The sequence below is a fragment of the Diceros bicornis genome, chromosome 6, assembly GCF_020826845.1.
Source record: "Diceros bicornis minor isolate mBicDic1 chromosome 6, mDicBic1.mat.cur, whole genome shotgun sequence".
NCBI classification, from domain to species: Eukaryota; Metazoa; Chordata; class Mammalia; order Perissodactyla; family Rhinocerotidae; genus Diceros; species Diceros bicornis.
Genome location: NC_080745.1, coordinates 68,345,013 through 68,357,840, shown reverse-complemented (window position 1 = coordinate 68,357,840; position 12,828 = coordinate 68,345,013). Strand labels below are relative to the sequence as shown.

The following is a 12,828-nucleotide window of genomic DNA, read 5'->3' as shown; positions in this document are numbered from 1 at the left end:
AAATAACAATCCTGAGCAAGAAGAGAAAAGCTGGAAGCATCACACTTCCTGACTTCAAACTATATTCTAAAGCTATAGTGATCAAAACAGTGTGGTATCGGCATAAAAACAGACATATAGATCAATGGAATAGAGTAGACATACAAGAAATAAACTCACGCGAATGATCAACTAATTTTCAACAAAGGTGCCAAGAATACACAATGGAGAAAGGATAGTCTCTTCAGTAAATGGTGCTGGGAAAATTGGACATCCACATGCAAAAGAATTAAACTGGACCCTTATCTCACATCATATACAAAAATCAACTCAAAATGAATTTAAGATCTAATCATAAGACTTGAAACCATAAAATTCCTAGAAGCAAACATAGGGGGAAAGCTCCTGGACACTAATCTTGACAGTGATTTTTTGTTTTGACACCCAAAGCACAGGCAACGAAAGAAAAAATAAACAAGTAAGACTACATCAAATTAAAATGTTTCTGCACAGCAAAGGAAACAACAAAATGAAAGGCAACCTATGGAATGGGAGAAAATATTTGCAAACCATATATCTGATGAGGGGTTAATATCCAAAATAAATAAGGAACTCTTACAACTCAATAGCAAAAAGATAATAATAGTAACTCAATGAAAAAAAAGGGCAAAGGACTTGAATACTCATTTTTCCAAAGAAGACACACAAATGGCCAACAGGTACATGAAAAGGTGCTCAACACCACTAATCATCAGGGAAATGTAAATCAAAACCATAATGAGATATTATCTCACACCCGTCAGAATGGCTACTATCAAAAAGACAAGAGATAACAAATACTGATGATGATGTGGAGAAAAGGGAACTCGTGTACAGTCTTTGGAATGTAAATTAGAACAGCTATTTTGGAAAACAGTATGGAGGTTCCTCAAAAAATTAAAAATACAACTACCATATGATCCAGTAGTTCCACTTCTGGGTATACATCCGAAGGAAATGAAATCACTACCTTGAAGAGCTATCAGCACCCCCATGTTTATTGTAGCATTATTCACAACGGCCAAGATATGAAAACAACCTAAGTGTCTGTTGACAGAGGAATGGATAAAGAAGGTGTGATATACACACACATATATATATATGTATCACACATACATACATACAATAGAATATTATTCAGTCATAAAAAAGGAGGAAATCTTGCTTTTGGGACAAAATGGATGAACCTAGAGGACATTATACTAAGTGAAGCAAGCCAGAGAAAGACAAATCCTGCATGATCTCACTTATATGTGGAATCTAAAAAAAAAAAACAAAGTTGAACTCATAGAAACAGAGAGTAAAATGGCGGTTGCCAGAGGCTGAGGGGTGGGGAAACGGGGAGAGGTTGGTCAAAGGGTACAAACTTTCAGTTATAAGATAAATAAGTTCTGAGGATCTAATGTACAGCATGGTGACTAAAGTTAAAAATATCGTATCATATACTTAAACATTGCTAAGAGAGTAGATCTTAAAAGTTCTCACCAAAAAGAAGTAACTATGTGAGGTGATGGATGTGTTAATTACCTTGACTGTGGGAATCATTTCACAATATATCCACATATCAAACCACGACATACACTTTAAACACATTACAATTTTATTTGTCAATTATACCACAATAAAGCTGGGGAAAGAAAAGAAAGAGTTTCCTGCAAACAACCAGAGTGGGGGGCCAGGGATAGAATCTGTTGCCTCAGGCAGGGACGGGCACTCTATTGGGTTCAAGCTCTGCCTTTGTCTCCGGAAGCTGGAGGAGAGTCCAGGGGGCTCAGAGGCAGGAAGACGGCCTGGCTGGTCCTCCTGGGATCAGAATGGGATTCTTCACTCACCCCAGTCTGTATCCTGAGAATGAGGGACAAGAATGGGTGTCAGCCTAATGTTGATTCAAAGAGGCCGCATTAAGGGACCCAGAAAGAACCTGGAAAGGACTCAGAAGTACAGACTTTCACAATCCTGGGACTTTCGGGCTCTCAGTTTCGCCTCTGTAAAGTGGGGCTTTGAATCCTTGTCATGGGAATCCAATGAGATCTTGGAGGAGAAAGCAGGAGGGGACTGTTTAAGTGCTATACAAACACAAGAGAGACAGCCCTGTGAGAAGTCTGAGAGCCCTGGGGCCAAGACAGCTTTTTTTCCTCCTCTCTTCCCCTTTCCCACCTGCTGCTTCATTTCTCAGCCCATTTTTCCGCATTCTGTTTTACTATATGGCCATCCATCCAATCCATCTTGCTTTCCCCTCCCTTGACAGTTTAATAAGTTAATGAGTACTGAGCCCCAAGGTGAGGGTCTGGGGCTTTGATCTTAACTCTGGGAAAACCAGAGCAGCCTTGGCCTGTCCCAGCTGATTTACGGCCACCTTTCATGGTTTGTGTGTGTATGCTGAGGGAACCCGGCAGCCACGGGGAGCGAGGAACCACTGAGAAACCCTGGTTAGGTCAAGACTGAAGGCCCTGGCTCCGGGGCCAGCTGAAGCCAGATGCACACCACACCACAGATGCCAGGGCCCTGCCTCTGCCCACCAGGGAGCCACCTGTGACAGGCAAAGGGGACATTAATTATTGATGGTGTCCCAGGGGGCAGGCATGGAGCCAAGAGCTCAGGGCCAGCCCTGCCTGCTCACCTGTCTCTCCTCCCGGCTCTAAGGCCTCAAGGCCTTGGGTAGGACAGAACTCTCAAGGGAACTCCCAGTAGGAGGGTGGTGTATTCAAGCTCTTCCAGTAATGTATTCAAGCTCTTTCAAGCCAAGCCACCTGGGTACCTCACTGACCACTGCCCCAGAAGTCAGAATCCTCAGACACATGTCAGCACGAGCAGCTCCTCTACATCTCCTCTCCACCTTCAAATCCTCAAGTTGACCTTCTAAAGCATCTCCCAAACCAACCTACTTGCCTCGCTACTCACTGCCCCTCCCTGCTAGAAGCCACACTTCTCTCCTCCCCTGGAGGACTGCAGCAGCCTCCTGCCTGGCCCCTCCTCTGGCCACCTCTTGCCCCAGAGATTCCTAAGACATTTAAGTGATCTTGTCACTCTTCTGTTTAAAGCCCTTCAGTAGTTCCCCCGGGGACAGCACATGTCACAGTTGTGGCAAGCATTCATCCCTCTCAGGTGTCCCTCTGGAGTTAACTTCTGCCAGCTCCTGAGAGCATCACGTTGCAAGGGGAGAGCCTTGAGACCTCATTACCACCTGGTCCAATCCAGCTACATGACGTTGGGCAAGTCACTTCCCCTCTCTGGGGCTGAGAACCCCACACCTGGGTTGAGAAAGGAAGTAGGACAAAACGATCTCTATGGTATACTTGGGTACTAATGTTTGAAGTCAGTGCCACCAGCCCTTCCACACGTCATGCACACGCCTGACGACCTGCCAGTCCTCTCCTCCCAGGAAGAATGTGTTCAAAGGAGCATTTGCTGGGGAGATCAGAAAAAGAAATGAAAAGAAAGCAGATCCGGAGGAGGAGGAGAAGAGCTCCACGACCCTTCTGCCAATACGGACTAATGTCTGAACCGGATGAGGCTGGGCCAAGAGCACCTCAAGGGCAGAGACGATGCCCAGTATTCACCTCTCAGTTCTCCATACCCAGCACCATGCCTGGTGCACAGAAGGCACCGACACATGAACCAGCTGGAGCATCCTTGCGGCTTCACTCTACTCTGATCGGGGCAAAGTCTACTCACTCTCAGGGACACCTGGACACCACACTTGGACACATACAGTCTAGACTGGCCCATGCCCTGGAGGAGATCAGCCTTTCAGTAGATGCCAGGCAGAGGCTAGGGCAAGCCAATGGGGAAAGAGGAAGGTGGAAGCCAGGGGCAGGTAGAGCTGCCACGAGGCTAATCATAAGATGGCATACTCCCCTGTCAATGTTCTTTCTTTTCTGTCCCCACTCCAGACTCTGGAGCAGCCAGGATGACATCCTGGGGGCAGCAGAGGCAAAAAACATCATCCAGGTAAACCAGCAGACGTACTTCCCTCCCTCTCTCCCTTCATGCCAAGAAGGGTCCCCTCTCATCCTCCTGCCCCGCCCCCGCACAGACAGCCTTCGTGACCAGAAACTTGCTTCCATGGACAGAGAGGCAAGGGAGCAGCCACTGAATGATTTTATGCTGAAAGTTCCTTGGCCTGGAGGGCTGGGATGACATTGGCCTAGACTCTGCCCCTCCATACTTAGCAGCAGTGGCAAGGCAACCCTCAGCTCCATCTTCAAGCTGGACCCCTACCAGGAACACCCTTCACTGCTGCCCTTCACACCCAGCTCAATGCTCTCAATTGGGGGTGGTACCGCCCCCTCTGGGGTGCTTTTAAAAATACGAGAGATATTTTTTTTAATGTCATAATGTGACATTAAGGTGGCCAGTGGCATTTAATAGGCAGAGGTGAGGGAAGCTAAATAAATAGTCCCACATCCAACATGCCAGGAGCACCCACTCTGGGAACATGAAGCCAACCCCTACTCGTTTTCAGATCACTTCCCTAAAGAAACCTTCCCAGACACCCAAGACCAGGTCAAGTTCCCCCTTTCCAGCTCCCTAGTCTTCTCTTTCACAGCCTTCATCCAAATGTAACTGCTTGGGTAAATAAAGAGTCGACAGAGCAGTTGAAGAAGTGCTCAGCCTCAAGGAGGTGGAGCATAATTCTCCACCCGCTAAATGTGGGCTGCACACAGGGACTTTCTTCCAAACAGTGCAACATGGAAGAGAGAAATGTGTAACTTTAACTTTACAACGGAGGAACCTGACAAGCACTCCCTCAGCCAAGGGATCAAGGTCAACATCAACAGTGATCAGTCATGTTGAGAGCATGCACCATTGATATCATGTGATGAAATCAATGAGACCATTTCACCTCTACGGTCTTTCTCTCCAAAACCTATAACCACAGCCTAATCATGAGAAGAACATCAGACAAATGTCAATAGAGAGACACTCTACAAAATACCTAACCAGTAATCCTCAAAACTGTCAAGGTCATCAAAAACAAGGAAAGTGTGAGAAACTGTCACAACCAAGAGGAGCCTAAGAAAACATGACAACTGGGGCCGGCCCTGTGGCTTAGCGGTTGAGTGCGCACACTCTGCTACTGGCGGCCCGGGGTTCAGATCCCGGGCGCGCACCAACACACCGCTTCTCCGGCCATGCTGAGGCCACGTCCCACGTACAGTAACTAGAAGGATGTGCAACTATGACATACAACTATCTACTGGGGCTTTGGGGGAAAAAAAGGAGGAGGATTGGCAATAGATGTTAGCTCAGAGCCGGTCTTCCTCAACAAAAAGAGGAGGATTAGCACGGATGTTAGCTCAGGGCTGATCCTCCTCACAAAAAAAAAAAAAAAAAACATGACAACTAAATACATAATGTGGTAACTAAAAATATAATGTGGGATCTTGGTACAGAAAAAGAATATTAAGGAAAACTGAGGAAATCTGAATAAAGTATGGGCATTAGTTAATAACAATGTGTTGATATTGGTTCATTAATTATCACAAATGTTCCATACTAATGTAAGATGTTAATAACAGAGGAAACTGGGTATGGGGTACATGGAAATTCTCTGTACTATTTTGCAACAATTCTATACATCTAAAACTGTTCTGAATAATGCCAGTACTTTAAAAAAAAAAAAAAAAAAGAGTGGTAACTACAAAGTGGGAGAGATCTTGGCTAGAATCCCAGCTCCACCTCAGACCAGCATGTGACCTTGGGCAATTTACTTAACCTCTCTAAGCCTCAGTTTATTCATCTATAAAAGGGGTTAATAATCGTACTTATTCCACATGGTTGTTTTAAAGATTAAATGAGATAAGAGCTTAGCACAGGCTCTAGCATATCGCATATTAGCAATTGTCATCATATTCTGACTCATTTTTGTTCATTTGTCATTTATTTGTTCATCTGTCATTTTTGTTCCATCTGCCTCCTCCACTGGAGGGGAAGCTCCATGGCAGCAAGCCCTCGTCTGTTTTGTGTACCACTGTATCCTCACACCTAGGAGAGTGTCTGGCCCATCACTGATGCTTAGTATGCGTTTGTTAAACAACAGAATGACCCCTCCCCATCAGAGCATCCCTGGAACCCCATCTCCACCCTTCAGTTCCAGAGCCCAGCGCAGAGCCCCACCTACCCTCAGAACTGCATCTAGAGCAGAGAAAGCCAAGGCCTCCCGCCTGCCTCCCAGTGACTCCAGTCTCTTCCCTCAGCTTCCTCTCCTAGCCCTTCTTTTCTCTCTGCCCCACCCCCCACAGGCATCAGCACCTGCTCATTTCCCCGAAGCAGCATGATCTGGGTAATGACCCCTGATAAGCATCTTTTAATAAACCCTGTAGCTGGATCTGTCATCCAGTAGCTATAGTCTCCCCCCTTCTCACCCCCACCACCATCTCCTCCCACTTCCTGGGCTGGCCCATTAACGCCTCTGGTCTCACCAGGCAGGCCCTCAGGCCCCCAGGGCCTCTGGACTCTGGCTTTCTGGGTAACGGCCAACAGGCAGCCCAGGCTATTCTGTAAGCCTGACACTCTCCACAGGCCTGAGGTCTCAGCAGCCTGGCCCTGCCTGTGCCACCCGGCCTGACCGCTGGCCAGTCCACTTCCCTCCATCCCTGCAGGCAAGTTTCCCAGGCGTTACCAAGGAGACCACTTGCATCTTGCCCAGGGTTGCCAAAGCAACCAGCTCAGGGAGAAGCAGCCCCTCAGCCTCTGGCCCCTGGGTGTGCAGGACCAGGAATGAGAGAGCCACAGACCAACAGGAAACAGGCCCAGGCAGCTGGTACACCAGGCTGGAGGCATCCCCCAGCAGTGCCCAGCTCCTGCCCTCCTTCCTCCCATCTCTTCCTCCTTCTGTTCCGGCTCTTGTCCATCCTGCCTCCATCTTGGGCTCTGTGATTTAGAGCCAATGCTTCAATGTGCACATCTTTGAAGTGGGCACATGCCATCCCAGAGGGTCAAGGAAAGAAAGCCCCAACATGTGAAATTCCCCCCAAGACCAATTTTCTCCCTTGTGGGCTTTGGTGTCCTAGGTAGCAATCCCAATCTGCCATTGTCTAGGTCAGTATTTCTAGGCAGCATTCTTAGTCTCAATTTTCTTACCTATAAAATGGGAATAATAATGCTTCACATTTATTGAGAAATTAAATGAATTAACCTATATTAAGCACCTAGCGTAGTGCCTAGCATCAGGACTCGGGCTTCTTAAAAATTCTTTTTTTTTTTCTGCTGAGCAATTGCCCTTCTGACCATAGCCATTGGTCAAAAGTGCTTCCAGATTAACCCATGGGAACCCTAGATGAGGTCAGCTTGGCTGTCCACCCAGCCCTTTCAGCTTGGCCTAGGACTGAAGCCCCGCAGCTGCCATTAATCTCCCAGCAGCTCAAGATACTTCATTCCCTCCTCCTCCCAGTCTGGATTCTGCTGCTGCTGCTGTTTAAATGAAATCACCACACTCCTCTGCTCAAAAGCTGTCCATGGCTCCCACTGCCTACAGGATAAAGTCTAAAGTATTCATTCTGACATCCAAGGCCTTCCAAGGTCTGGCCCCAGCCTACCTTCAAAGACTGACCTGTTCATCTCCCTACTGGGGGTCCCACATCCCACGTGGGAGGGATTGCTCATTGTCCCTGCACACATCTTGCATGTCCCTGCCTCTGTGCTTTTGCCACCATAGCTTCACCGAGATGCCCCTGCAGCTCCGTTCCAAATCTTCTCCATCCAACTCCAGGCTCCCTTCCTTTGAGAAGCCTGATCTCACCAACTCCGAGAGTATCACAGCAGGTCTGTTCCGAGGTCCCACAGCCTGGATAGTTCTCAGACCTTGGGGTATATCAGAATGACCTGGGGATCTTGTTAAACATGATTCTTTGGGGTTCAGGGGCCCCAACCCCAAGATATTCTGAGACAGTGGGTCTAGCCTGGGGGCTGGGAACCTGCATTTTAGACATGCTTCCAGCTGATGCTGATGCTGATACAGGAAGTAGAAAAGCCTCACTTTGAGAAACACCGGCCCAAATGAACAGAAAGTTCCCTTGAAAGTGTCTGATAACTGGCTGATGGGTCTACTTGACTAAAAGCCCCGCAGGGGAGGTGTAAGGGACAGGGGGCTGAGAAGGAGCATCAAGAGCCCCATTATACCCCCCTTTCCCTCCTCTGGGGCTCTGTCCAGAGACCAGGAGATTGCTCCCCAGTTTCTTTCCCACAATGGAAGTCAGAACCTACCAAAACTGAATTCTATGGGGGCATGAGAGTATAATGGTCACAACAGTTTGAATCCCAGCTCCATCAGCTACTAACTGTGTGATCTGGGATAAGTTACTTAACCTTCTGAGTCTCTCTTTCCCCATCTATAAAATGGTGACAACAATACCTCCCTCAGTAGGTTGTCAGGAGGATATTAAAGGAAATAATCTACATGGAAGTACTTAGCACAAGGTAGCCACCCAACACATGGTAACTATTACAAACATTATTATTATGATTAACAATACAGGGTTCAAAGGTCAGATGAACTAAAAACCAACATGGTGTGCAAGATAGATGCTCAGGGTTCAGCATGGGGCCTGTGTCTCAGCCCAGCCTCTCTGAAGTCTTGGGGCGGCAGAGGAGGCCACCAGCAGCCACCCCACCCCACCCCGCCCTGCCAGGTCTGGCTGCTGCATCGCTGGGGGTGGAGAGCTAGATGAGCTCCCCCAACCTGCAAGCGTCATGGCAACCAAGGAAGGAGCCCAGACAAGGGCTGTGGGAATATCTGTGGGCTGGCCAAAGAAAGGAGGCCTTGAATATCCAATTATGGCAGTCTCGGTCATAACATTGAAGGCTGTTGATAGGGGAGGGGCATGACGAAAGGATCACTCTGGCAGCATCAAAGGAGGAACCAGAGACAGAGAAGTTAGTCAGGAAGGCAACTACTGCAATATCTGGAATGCAGATCAGGGAAGCAGCAGCGAGAACGTGAAGGCTGGAAACCGGCTGGGACCTTGTCCTAGGAGGACGGATCCCCCACCCTCACCCTCAGAGAGCAGTGAGGAAGTTCAGGGTCTGCAGACAAGTTCCTGTGGCCCACTGTGGCCCACCTTGAAGAATCAAGCCCCCTGGGCTGACCTTGGAAGCTCCTCCCTTGGCCTGCCAGGAGCCTCAGCCGTCACGGAAAAGAGACTCTGAAAACAACAGGTGTCTGCCTGGCGTCACACCCAGCCAAAGCTGTAGGGGGACAATCTCTCTGTGGCTGTCACAGCCAGTGGCTTTGTGAAATGTCCAATTCAAGAAGCACCAGCTTTTAAAAGATGGAAGGTTTACTCCTAGGTATTTACCCCAAAGAACTGAAACAGGTGTTCAAACAAAAACTTATACACAAATCTTCTTAGCAGCAAAATTCACAATAACCAAAAGATGGAAACAATCCAAATATCCATCAACTGACAAGTGGATAAACAAACTGTGGCATATCTATACAATGGAATATTATTCAGCCACAAAAAGGAAAGAAGATACATGTTACATCATAGGTGAACCTTGGAAACATTATGCTAAGTGAAAGAAGCCAGACACAAAAGGACAAATATAGTATGATTCCATTTATATGAAATGCCCAGAATGGGCAAATCCATAGAGACAGAAAGATTAGTGGTTGCCAGGAATTCAGGGAAGCGGGTAATGGGAAGTGACTGCTTAATGGGTACAGGCTTTCCTTTTGGGGTGATGAAAATGTTCTGGAACTAGGCAGAGGTGGTGGTTGCACAACATTGTAAATGTACTAAATGTCACTGAATTGTACACTTTAAAATGTTAAAATGGGGCCGGCCCCGTGGCTTAGCGGCTAAGTGCGCGCGCTCCACTACTGGCGGCCCAGGTTCGGATCCCAGGCGCGCACCGACGCACCGCTTCTCCGGCCATGCTGAGACCGTGTCCCACATACAGCAACTAGAAGGATGTGCAACTATGACATACAACTATCTACTGGTGCTTCAGGGAAAAAAATAAAGATTAAAAAAAATGTTAAAATGGTGAATTTTATGTTATGTGAATTTTACTGCAATTAAAAAAAAGACGGGAGGTGGCTCATCCAATCCCCATCTATGGGTGACCACTGAGGCTGGTAGCCCTTCCTGAAGGCTTTCCTAGTTACCTTTCCCTCACCACTTAGCATCAAGCAGGCAGGCACTCAAAGAGCTGGGGAAGGATGAAGAGCTTTATTCTCTGTATTTGTCTCCATGAAGCATGAATCCCCTGCCGCAGTCACCCTGTGCCTGGCACCAAGAATATATACACGCACTTACTCATTCCCACCTCCGAGCCTTTGCTGTATGTCCCTTCCTCGACTCTCCTCCCCACACCCTACGATTCCCACTGCACCCCTTGCCATCTATCCAATTTCTGCAGTTCCCTCCATGTCCAGCTCAAATCCTTCACTGACCCCCCATTTCTGACCTCTGCCCATACACATCTAGGATTTCAATGGTCCAACCAAGCACTAGTTCTCATTCCCTCCCCTAGCCTTGCGTTTCTGAGTAGATCTTCAGCCTCTGAATATACAGGAATGTCAGGAGCCCTTACCTCTGAGCCAGGCACAGAGCGGCTCCTCGTAACTGTCTGTTGGTCCTAAGCCCAGAGCTATTCCTTGGACCTCTCCCCTGCACACTCCCAGACCAACCTTGTTCAGATCCCAGTGGGAATCACCAGCAGTGGAGGGAGGTCAGTGTGTCTTCAGGAAGAAGACCAAAGTCTACCACCTGACAGGTGATGGCCGAGCCTCATTTCATGTCAGCCTGACAACCAGACCAATCTTAGATCTCCGATGAGTCCCAGGGTCCCTATTACACCAGCCTCCTTCCAGTTGTTTTAATTAAAATGGTGAGAAATCAATAGAGATTACAATTATAGAGGAGAGAAAAAAAACAAGAGGTCTCTGCCCCCAGCAAATTTCTAGATGGACACTGATAAGAATTAGAGCTGAATTCTGGGTGAGTACAGAAGCAATCCCAGCAGAACTCTGGGGGGACAGTCTTAGAATCACAGTCAGTATCAAGGTCAACACCAATACAATTGGAATGGAATTCTGGATGACCACTGATATATCAGAGAAGACTCCTAGGTCAATGCTGATACAGTTAGAAGGGAATTTGGAGTGAACAACACAACAATCACAGAATAAAGCTGATGGCATTTTAGGATGAGAAGTCAGGCTGAGAAGGAGGATCAGCAGACCCTGGATGAAGGATGGAGGGCACCCATAGGTGGCCTTCATGGGCACACTCTAATCCTGCATCTCAGGCTTGAAAAGGGCAGAATTAAAATTCTCATGGCCACCTGCAGTAGGTGTGTGGGTAGGGTCAGGGAGGATAAATTCTGGTAAATCAAGCCTGAAGGGAGATGGGCAGGGGAGGGAGACCTCTGGGGGGAGAACTTCACCCTTTACTCCCACGGAAGAAGAACTGATTCTTGCAAACCAGAGAGGCAGCATCAGGGGGGTTTCCCAGGTTAGACAGGTGGAGAGTCAGGCAGAGGAGGGGGATGGGGTGGGGGCAGGGAGGAGGGAGGGCCTCAGACCCTCTCCTGCCCACCCCCTCCCTTGCCAAAGACCCCAGCCACAGAGACCTCACAACCCCTCAATCCCAAACTTTAAGTAAAAAGAGGTGCAATTTCGGAGGGCTTCTTTGGGCTTCCCTAGGGTCAAGAACGGAGCAGGGCTTCTCGGGGCAGTTTGTGAGCATTAACACAAGTCAACTCCCTGCCCCCAGCTAACCCCTGCCCTTGAAGAACTTAGCCTGGCTTGGCCATCTTCTCTTGACCAACCCACTGAGTAATTGGGCACATCACTATCCCTTTCTCTCATTCTTCTCACTTGTAAGGGAGGACACTGAACTGGATGATGTCCGTGGGTTCTTCCATCATTAGGAATCTGTTTCCAATGCTCAGAAACAGTCTTTATATATGCTAACACTTACAGCTTATTTCTGACTATAAAAAATAATACTTTCTTACTGTAGAAATTTTAGAAAAGAGCAAAACATAAAAAAAGAAAAGAAAAAATCTTATGTGATCCCACTACCCAGAGGAAACCATTATTAACTTTTTGGACACTTTCTTCCAGGGTTGTTTGATTTTTGGTTTTTTTGCATTCATATCATTTCTTTTTAATAAAATTGGGATCTTACCATCTATACCACTTTGTATCCTGTTTTTTTCAACTGTCATTATGCTGCTGTAAGCATTTTTCCAAGTCATCAAATATTCTTCAAAAATACCATTTTAATGACTGTATAATACTCCACCCAGAGGATATACCATGATCACTGGGCATTTCCATTGTTTCTCTAGTATAAATAATACTGCTATGAACATCCTAGCCTAGCACATAAGTATTTGCCTGCATCTTCATCTCCTTAGGATCAATTCCTTTAGATAGAATCACAAGGCCAATGAATACAATTTTTTTTTTAAAGTGCTGCCATATTAATTTCCAGAAAGACACAACAAACCCATGGATTTTCCCGAGCTGAGCAAGAGCTGAAGTTCTGAAAGGGTTGGAGTTAGAATGCAGGACAGTCGTCCCGTCTCTCCTCTTCTCCCCTAGTCTTGAAGGTTAACTGTCCAGCAAAAGAGAGGACAGAATTCCAAGTCAGAAGATACAGGTCTGCAGACTAGCTCTGCCGCTCCCTGGCTTTGGGAACCTGAAATCAGCATCAGTTCTCCTCAACTGTAAAATGGGTATGACCAGCTCTGCTGACCTCCCAGAGCAGCTTCCTTGCTCACACGAAAAGGTGTTTGTGAAAGTTCTTTGTAAACTTCAGTGCTTTGTCAAAGGGCATAACTATTATCCTT

General features: G+C 47.2%; 1 protein-coding gene across 1 annotated transcript in view; it reads right to left on the bottom strand.

The window, feature by feature from the left end:
- The window catches only part of NEURL1 (neuralized E3 ubiquitin protein ligase 1), an 82,518-nt gene that overhangs the window by 68,298 nt on the left and 1,392 nt on the right, over positions 1-12,828 (bottom strand). The gene's annotated exons all lie outside the window — the stretch shown is intronic.